The following is a 9,408-nucleotide window of genomic DNA, read 5'->3' as shown; positions in this document are numbered from 1 at the left end:
GGCGGCAGCTCCGCTCCTGGACCGCTCCTGGACCGCTCCCGCTCCCGCACCGCTCCCGGCCGCTCCCGCCGCTCGTTGCCAGCCGGCAGGGCAGGAGCGGGGAGGAGGAGGAGGAGAGGGAGGAAGGGGAGGGCGAGGAGGCGGCACCTCTGGTCCGCGTCTGAGCCCGGGGAGCGCTGGAAGCGGCGCGGGGCGGGGGGGACTCCCCTGCGATCTCCTCCTCTCCCCGTTCCAGGCAGGGATGCTCCGGGATAAGCAGCGGGCTGCGGGTCAGGCTGCAGAGCCACACCAGCCCTCTGTGTGCCCGTGAGGTTGTGCCGAAACAGGTGCGGGGGGAGAAGTCGCAGCTGATGCACTTCAGCGCCCATCAGTGTGGGCTGTTGGTGAGCCACGTGAAACAACTGCCACTGATTGATTCTCTCCCTAAAATCAGGAAGTCTGTAGAATCATAGAATATGCTGGGTTAGAAAGTACACCTCAGGATCTTTGAGTCCAGTTTCTGGCTCTATGCAGGACACCCCAAGAATCACACTGTGTGCCTGTGAGAGTTGTCCCTGTGCCTCTTGAGCTCTGTCAGTCTTGAGGGGCTGTGACCACTTCTCTGGGGAGACTATTCCAGTGCCCAGACACTCTCTGAGCAAAAAATCCAATCTAAACCTCCCCTGACTCAGCTTCATGCCATTCCTGTGAGTCCTGTCACTGGTCACGAGAGTGAAGAGATCGGTACCTGCCCCTCCACTTCCCCTCATGAGGGTGTTAAAGACCACAATGAGGTCTCCCCTCAGTTTTTCTTGTCTGCCCTGCATGGCATTCCAAGGGTTTGGCTCAGCCTTATTGGTTTCTTCTCAGTTTATATTAGAAAAGAGATTGACCACATTGAACTGACCACGAAACAAAGGTTTGTGTTCTTGAAAAACTTTCTTTTATATGACATAACACAATACTTTTCACCCAGCGCTGAACTTTGTGAACTGTTCCTTGCCGTACTGTCTTCACTTTGCTTCACTTTTGGAAAAGCCCACTGAATGGGAGGGAAGACTCTTGAGGAGTTCAATAGCCCCAGATCCAAATGTCACCCTGAAGGTCAGGACATCATCACTATGCAAGCCGTTTGGTTCTGTAGCTACGTTTGTCGGCTGTGCATGTGAATCAGTTCAGTGGTGTCCATTTTCAGGGTGATGGGATTTCACTACCAATGCAGATTTCACAGGAAGCAGTGCTCAAACTTATACTATGGGCCTATGTGGCAGCAGTCATTTCATGCTGTAAACACCCACTTTGAGAACAAAAGGCATTTACACTGGAAATTTACCAATGTCAGTAACAGTAGAAGATAATTGTTTATGGTCTAAATTGCTGTCTTAGGTCTTAATCCATCTCTGAGTGAAGTTTAACAGGCCTTGGGAATGGGAGTAAATTTTCAGTTCAGTGAGTTATTGTCTATACACAGATGTTTCTAAAAAGAATGAAAGGTGGGAGAGCATGTGCTGACAGCTCACCTCTCTTTTGTTTGCTTGCAGGTAGTTTGGATTTTATTTGACTTGTCCACCATGTATTATTTTCATATGGAACCTGTTATGCTAGTACATGACAAGTATCACCCAAGGCTATTAATAAGCTATTGATTCTTGAATGATGGCTTATAATTGGTTTGGGGTGTTTTTTTAACCAGCAGGAGTTGGACACATTCACATTTGAAGCTGAATTTCCAAAATGGGACTTCTGTACTCAGGGGAAATATAAAAGTACAATCTACTGAAAGAGAATGTTTCATCTTCAGAGTATCAAATCCTGAAGTCACTTAGCCAACAAACGACATTGTTTAGTTGAGAACTTGCATGGATTGCAGTAGAAGGGGAGTACCAGCTCTGGTCAGCAGTAGCAGCAGCATTAATATGGGATGCATGTCACTGGAATGTCAGTGGCAACATTCTACCAGGAAAACATTGGTTTGGGTATTTTGTATTCCCAGCAGTTCACAGGAGAGTTCATTGACAGTGGTGCTGTTGTTTTCATCACCTGTCAAAAAGCAGATGTGGAGAGAAATAATATGCTTTTCCAACCATTTCTGATGAGGGACATGACTGTAGAAGCAATTTATTTCCATCTCTATGCACCATCAACATGAGAAGGTGAACTTCCCCTTCCTCCTTTCTCCCATCCCAGTCCTTTCCTCTGGGATGTTTCTCCTCCTCATCCATCCATCACTGTTGTGCTGACACACACACTGACAGCATCTGCTCACTTTGCTGGACTTCTACATCACTCCTCTTTTCTACCCTCCTGGTTTCACTTGCTTTCAGCTAATTGACTGTTTGATAAATAATACTAAAATATATATGGAAAACCATGCCTGTGCAATTAGCATGGATAAGCGGGAGAGCATTTGGAAACGTTTCCTTGAATGTAAAGATGCCTACTTGTGCCTGGATATTATTGCTTTACTAATCTAGCTGATGAAATTGTGGTTCCCTCTAGGAGGTGAGCAGGTCAGAAGCCCGCTAGGTTTGCTACTCTGCAGGTGTACCCTGTGTTCTGGTAAATAATGGTTCCTTTATCAATATCTATTTATCTTTAATCAGTCATCTTTGTGTCTACTGAAAACCAAGCAGAAAAGGAATAGGACCACAGCCAAATAAGCTGTTGATGATTTGGTTTTCTTATTGAACTTTTTACTGTTATATAATTTTTAATTCAGAGTGTTCAAAAAAGAGGGTAGAAAAGCCATGGGATTTTTTTTCAGGTGTTATTTGAGCTTTCAACAGAACATTTGAGCAAAATTTCATGCTATGAAAAATGCTGTGCAGCTCCATCTCTTTTGTTAAGTCTCTACTTTTTATTTGCTTTCTCTATCCCTTAAGCTATACAAGTGCTTATTAAGCTTATTATGCCCATACTTAATAATATTATCGCTTTGTTAACTTTAATAAAAAATTAATGAGAAACTTATAAAAATAAATTGGAATAAGATATATACTCTGAAATTAGTTCCAAAAGCATATATTAGAAATAATAATTTTAGAAATAATGGTTGTGGAAATAAAAATTTTGAGGACTTGTAAATACTTTCCTCTGAGTCAAACACCCCCAAGCCATGTCAGGTTTAAAGGCATGGAGCAGCAGAAGCTGATAATGAATAGAAGTGTTTAGGTGTGGCATCTGGCTCCCAGGCTTTGGCAGACTGAGTGGCAGGTTGTCCTGAACCACTTCTGCTGTGCACAGAGCCTGCATAGCCCAGGGAGCTGCACGGAGCAGTGAAATGCCCATGTGCACACAGGCAATGACACTGCAAATGATCCCCAGCCCGGAAATTGTCTCAGGGAATAGCACTTATCAGCAGTCAAAATTTCGACCTCAGCTGAAAAATCCTCTGAATCAAGATGTCCTGGATGTCCTCATGGGAAGCATCACAGTGCCATTCGTCGGGAACTGCAGTGATAGGGCCAGGGGAATGGATTCTAATTGAAAGAAAAGAGGTTTAAATCAGATATTAGGAGGAAGTTTTTCCCTGGGAGCGTGGGGAGGACCTGGCACAGGTTGTTCAGAGAAGCTGTGCCTGCCCCAACCCTGCAAGTGTTCAAGGCCACGTTGGATGGAGCTCTGAGCAACCTGAGATAGTGGAAGGTGTCTCTGCCCTTGACAGGGGGGTTGGAAGTGGGTGATCTTTAAGATCCGTTCAACTCAAACCATTCCAGGATTCTATAGCAAGCACCAGGGAGAAGTGGCATTTTGCTCATTTACCTACAGGTTCCTTAAATGCTGAAATTTAGAAAAAGACATTTCTGGTTCTCATAACCCAGGCTGAGAAATGCACTACTTTGCTGGCTTCTTTAGTAAAAGTATCCCTTTTAAAGCTGTCACTTTTTAAGATTTACATTTATTTTTAGTGCTTAGAGTTTAATTTGCAATAATTCATAATTAACTTAGCTTTCTGTATGAATTAATCATTTGCAGTTATTGCTATTGGGGAAAATTCCTGCTATAAATAATTCTTACAATTTAAGTTGGAAGACATACCTGGCAGCTTATGTTTGGCTAATAACAAGTAATATACTTCGTCAGCTTTTTCACCCTTTGCAGCTCTTTCCAGACTTTTTTAATCTGTGCCCGACAGTCATGCTGCTAATTACTGTGTAGTAATGCTGTGTGGTTCCACTGAATAATGCATCTCCTCCAGGCTTTGAGGGTATGAATTGTATTTATCTACCACGTAACCTACAGAAAGTGTATGTGTGAATGTGTATATCGAGATATAGATATAGATGTGGTTGCTCACTATGGCATGTAATATTCAGAGGAGAGACCAAAAAAAAAGCAGAAATTTTGCTTTTAAGAGAATCACTTACTAATTCATCTATAATGTTAAACATTTATTTAGCTGAACAACAGTGCATGTGATAACCAGGTCTAACACAGCAAGGGGATAATTTTTAAAGCTGGAAAGGCTTGGGGTGGAGAAAAGGTTTTGTGGAAGAAGAGATATTACACAACTCATGTGTCTCTGCTAAAAAGGAGTAAAATATCACTTGGTTCCCTTTGCGTAGAAAAAACCAGTGTTAATTTTAATGTCAGAATATAGGGCTGACGTCTCCCCATGCACCCAGGTACTGTGCAGGGTGTTTTTACAGATGCAGGAAGGCATCTGTAGTGTAACAGGAGGAGATGAAGATATGAACATAAATAGGTGATGCTTTGTCGTGGTGTTTATTGGAGATTATAGACATATAAAAGGGTCATGCACAAAATCCTAGACTGCAATACATAATAACATAGGCTACCTACATGCAGCTAATAATTTAACCTGTTAAAAAGTACGGGTTTTCAGGTTAGGGCACTGATTTTAAAATATGGTTAACACATGGTCTTGACCCAAAATAGCAATGGCAGTCTGATATGCTTTTCCTTCAGGTTTGCTCTGTACCATTCATGCTGAAAACAAACAAAATCAAGAGCTGATATGACTGGGGAACAGTATTGTAAGGGTTTCAGTGAGGGTTTGAAATTCTCTGTGTGTTTCAAAACTAGGAAATTGTATTCTGCAATACAACATCCCTCTTCTAAAATTCACTTTTTAAATTATTTTGCTGTTCGCAGTAGAAAAAATATTTGATGATTCTGGAGCTGGGGAACTGGTAGAGCAGAAAAACACTGCTCACCCTGCTCCCTATCGAACTCCATGAAGAAAACACATAGCCTGCAATACTTAGGCTGGCATGTTATAACATGAAAACAGTATTTAGCTATAGATGGGAAAATGTTTTTCTACATGTGGATGTAGTAGATAAAGTAATGGCAGAATTCACACCAGCAATGCTTGGTCAGTGACAGTCATTTCCTGTTATGCCAGGTGTATCTTTTAGACTTGCTTAAAAATTTAACCTAAAGAAACTAAAAACTGATGAAGGAGGGGTCAGATATCAACACTAGCCCTGATTTCTCCTCCTGTCTTTCTGTGCTCTGTTGTTATTGCCTGTCTGTGTCTGGAGAGGAAGGAAAGGCTATCCCCTTTGGACTCACACCCCAGAAATCATCATTTCTCTGCTGGCTTTTTACACCCGAAATATTTTTCATTCCTGAGAGCAAACATTAACAAGAGCCACAGAATACTGAGGATTTAATGTGTGTGTCCTCATGAGCTGTCCAGGAGAGCCATCCCACTGCAAGCTGGCCAGGGAAGTTATGACATTTGTGTGGCAGGCTTTGTCTATCTGCTCTGGTGTTACTGACCACAGCTAGGGCTGAAGAGACTTAGCTCTGACACGTTTCAGCTGACAAGAAAAGTGGCTCTGCCAAGCACATTAAAAGCTGGAAAATAACTAGGCTAAATAATGCCTTATTTTATCCATTCTTTCCAAGCTGCTATTCTGTTTGCAATGAACACAACCCTGAGGGCAACCCTGTGTTAGCTCCACGATCAGTGGGAAGACATGCTGGCCTCAGTTTTACAAACCTAATTATTTTCTTCAGAAATCTGTCTGAAACTAAAAGACATCTGACAAAAAAATCTTTCGTATCCCTGGAGCTTAGAGGAATTCAGTCATTGCATGTTAATTGTGTTTATATTGACCACTTACATGTCTTTTGAAACGGGTATCTTCTACAGGCTTTACAAGAAAACACAGACCCCTCCAGGCACAAAGTGTGAATTCCATATACTAAGAAATACAGTTAGCAATAAGAAGTGTGTGTTTGTATGTGTGATTAGTTTTGCAGAACTGGCCAAGGCTGAGTGCACAAGTGCAGGGGCCTCCAGAGCAAAAGAGATCCCAAAAGTGAGGTTAGGCAAGTTTGACGTATGACATGCATTCCCCACCAGCTGAGGGGTGTTAACCTCCTTCTAATACACTGAAAGGAGTGCAAACAGTGAGAGAAACATGCTTAAAGCATATGAATAAGCACTTCTATCTCTCGGTTGCATTTCAGTTCAGTTGCTGGGCTGACACAATTAACACAGTGTGTTACAAGGCCCTCAAAGCAAGGGTTCTGGCTTACTGAGACTCTCGGTTGTTGGAGTTCTCCTGCCTGGCATTTTCATCTTTACTTTTTCTATGGCAGCCAGTTCACTGTAAAATCCTCCAGTGTGACAAAGATGAATTGTTTCAGGGCCTGCTGGCTGACTCAGCCATATCCATGGACCATTCTAAAGGGACCTCCAGTTGCCATGTGGTGGTTGGGTGTTGTTGGCACCTGATTTCACACCACATCACAAGGGCATGGTAATCATGTCAGGGCTGCCTCAGCAAGTGGTGGGATGCCTGTGACTCCTTGTGGAGTCATTCCTTGTTCTTCAGCACAATTTTAGTGCTGCTGGCTTCTGCTTGTGTAAAATTGTTAAACCAAGCCCCAGCTTGGTCTTTTTAAAGGACAAGTTAAGTGCCAATAAAATAAAACAATGTTTCATTTGCCATGTTAAAGAATTAAAATGTTATAGTAGAATCACTCAAATACACAGTCATCATGAGTAAAAGTGGTTCCAAAAAGTTGTCCTGCTTCATTAACATTTAAGAGCAAATCTCATCCGTCATGGAAAGTGAATTCACTCTAAAATCCTTGAATTGCCTGCCAGACCTACATCTAAATATATTATCCTGGAATAAACCCTGTGGAAAATTCATAATGAAAAACAAACCAACCACACAGAGCAGGTGTGACCTGCAGGCTACTGAATACTGTGGTTGCTTCCCATAGAATACAATTTTAGCAATATCTGGGCTGAATGTGCTGTGCTGATGCAGCAGCCTGGTGAGTCCTCATGAACTAATTATGGGATAAGAGCACAAAGAAACATTCAGACCTTGCAAGAAAACTAACAACTGTAACGCAGGAACAAAGAAACTAGATTAGCTGGGAGACAAAAAGCTTTTGTATGGCCTTATTTATATTGCTGGTGTAAATGAAATCTCTTCAGACCTGTGAGTAATATGTCATATGTAAGTGCAGTCAATGAGAAAAGTTAACTGCCTGGTCTGGAGGGAATCACATGAGTTTTACAGAAGGACAAGGCCTTACATGAAATATCCTGGTCTTACAGGAAAGGTAGGAGGGCAGAAGATTTCTGTCTGTGCCAACCCACAAGCCCTGGGACAAGTCACAAAGCCACGATATAATCACTTGCTGCCTCAGTATAATGTGTCTAATGCTCCTCATCTAATCTCCATTAGCCTCACACCACATTTTTAATTAACATATATAAGTTGTTTTTGAAAGTCTTCCATCAAGAATGTTGTCAAATAAACACCTGGTTTTGTTTTATTTGAAATTCTCTGGCACAAACACAACAAAAAAATTTGTAACAAACATCAGGAAAAAACCAAAGGAAGAGGACATCAGCAGTGTGACTCTCATAGACAAATCTACAAAGCCAATGGGTTTTCTTTTGGGAAGGTGATAAAGGTCAAGTTGAAGCATAGACTGGTCACATGTACCAAGAAATAAATACACTCAGACTAAACATGCACGATTGTCTCTAAAATATCAGGAGGTTAAAAATTGACATTGAACAGCTCTGAATCCTTACAAAATTCAGCTCTGAGATTGTTCTGCATATTGCAGTAAAATATAAGTGAAATGTGGGGGGGGGGGGTGAGCTTTGCCTCTCAGCTACAAGTGTGAATCACTCAGGATGTCCTTAGACATCTGGAACCACCCAGGGACTTATTCCATCACCCACTGCTAATGGATGGAACTCAAGGAAGATTAATACTCCAACAGACCAGACAGTTACTCACATTTGTAATCCCTGACTCCAAGATATGACTCTGCAGGACTGGATCTAAAGTGTGCTGTCAATAATACTTAGTGCTCAAGTATTTGACAAAAAATGTTTTCTGAACAGTGCACTTTTGTGGAACCTTTAATTAGAATGATATTTTCCTGGATTGTCTGTTCAAGAGTCAGTAAGAAGACACAGACTAAGTTGATATCTTGCACGAACTTGCTGAATTATAATTCTTTACACAGAAAAACAAGATTTATGATTTAGAATGACTGAAACCCCTTGCTTAACCAAATCATCAAATCAGCCATAATCTCTTAAATATCTGCATATACAACTGGAAATGCTGTAGTAAATTTCCTCAGCCAAATTCCTCTTCAAAGATCTAATTAATTTTTTTCCACCAATAGTGTTTGTGGTTTTACATTGGTTTTTAACAGGAGAGTTTTTTTGTCCTTTGGATCATACAACCTTCCTATGAATCTAAACACACTTGGAAAAATAGGAAACCTGCCTGGGAATATAAATTACACTGCTGTGCTTAGTCACAAATGGCTGAGCACAATGTGATTTTACAATAAAGCAGAAATGTCTGTGTTTTGTTGTGTCAATAAATGTTCCAGTGATGCTCTTAAAGACAATAAATTACTGGTAATGGAACACTATCCTCAGCATGTAGAAGTCATTTTCCACTTCCAGACATTCTCAGATTAGGTTTAAATTGCTATTAGAAAATCCTAAATGTGTTTGGTTGAAGAAAATCTTTTTAATGCCCAGAAATAATCCACCAGTGGCTGGTTAGAGCCGGGTTAGCTGCAGTATTCCTGGGGAGAACAGTTCACACATATGGAAGGGAACTTGGCTCCAGCAGATCCTCACCACAAGCAGAGGGAACAATACAGAGAGATTTCGCAGCCTGTAATTTTTTGCAGCTGCTTGGTGGCACTGAAATCCAGGGTGTATTTATTAGTAGTGTTTGTGTGCTTGTGGTACCTACAAGTCTGGGCCTGAAGGCACAAATACTGGCGTTCTTACACAGCCTCTTTTCTTCAGCATTGGTTTTATCAGTAGAAAATCAAAGTAGGACAAACCCTTTTATTTTTTTTCTTATTAATGGCTGCAATACTAAAAACCAGAGCAGTGTGAACGTTTACAGATGTAGCAAATTGCGAATCATCTTCAAGATTGCCATA

Source organism: Myiozetetes cayanensis, unplaced genomic scaffold (assembly GCF_022539395.1).
Source record: "Myiozetetes cayanensis isolate MyiCay16 unplaced genomic scaffold, myiCay2020 scf10, whole genome shotgun sequence".
NCBI classification, from domain to species: Eukaryota; Metazoa; Chordata; class Aves; order Passeriformes; family Tyrannidae; genus Myiozetetes; species Myiozetetes cayanensis.
The sequence above is the reverse complement of the archived record's forward strand: the minus strand, read 5'-3'. Positions refer to the sequence as shown.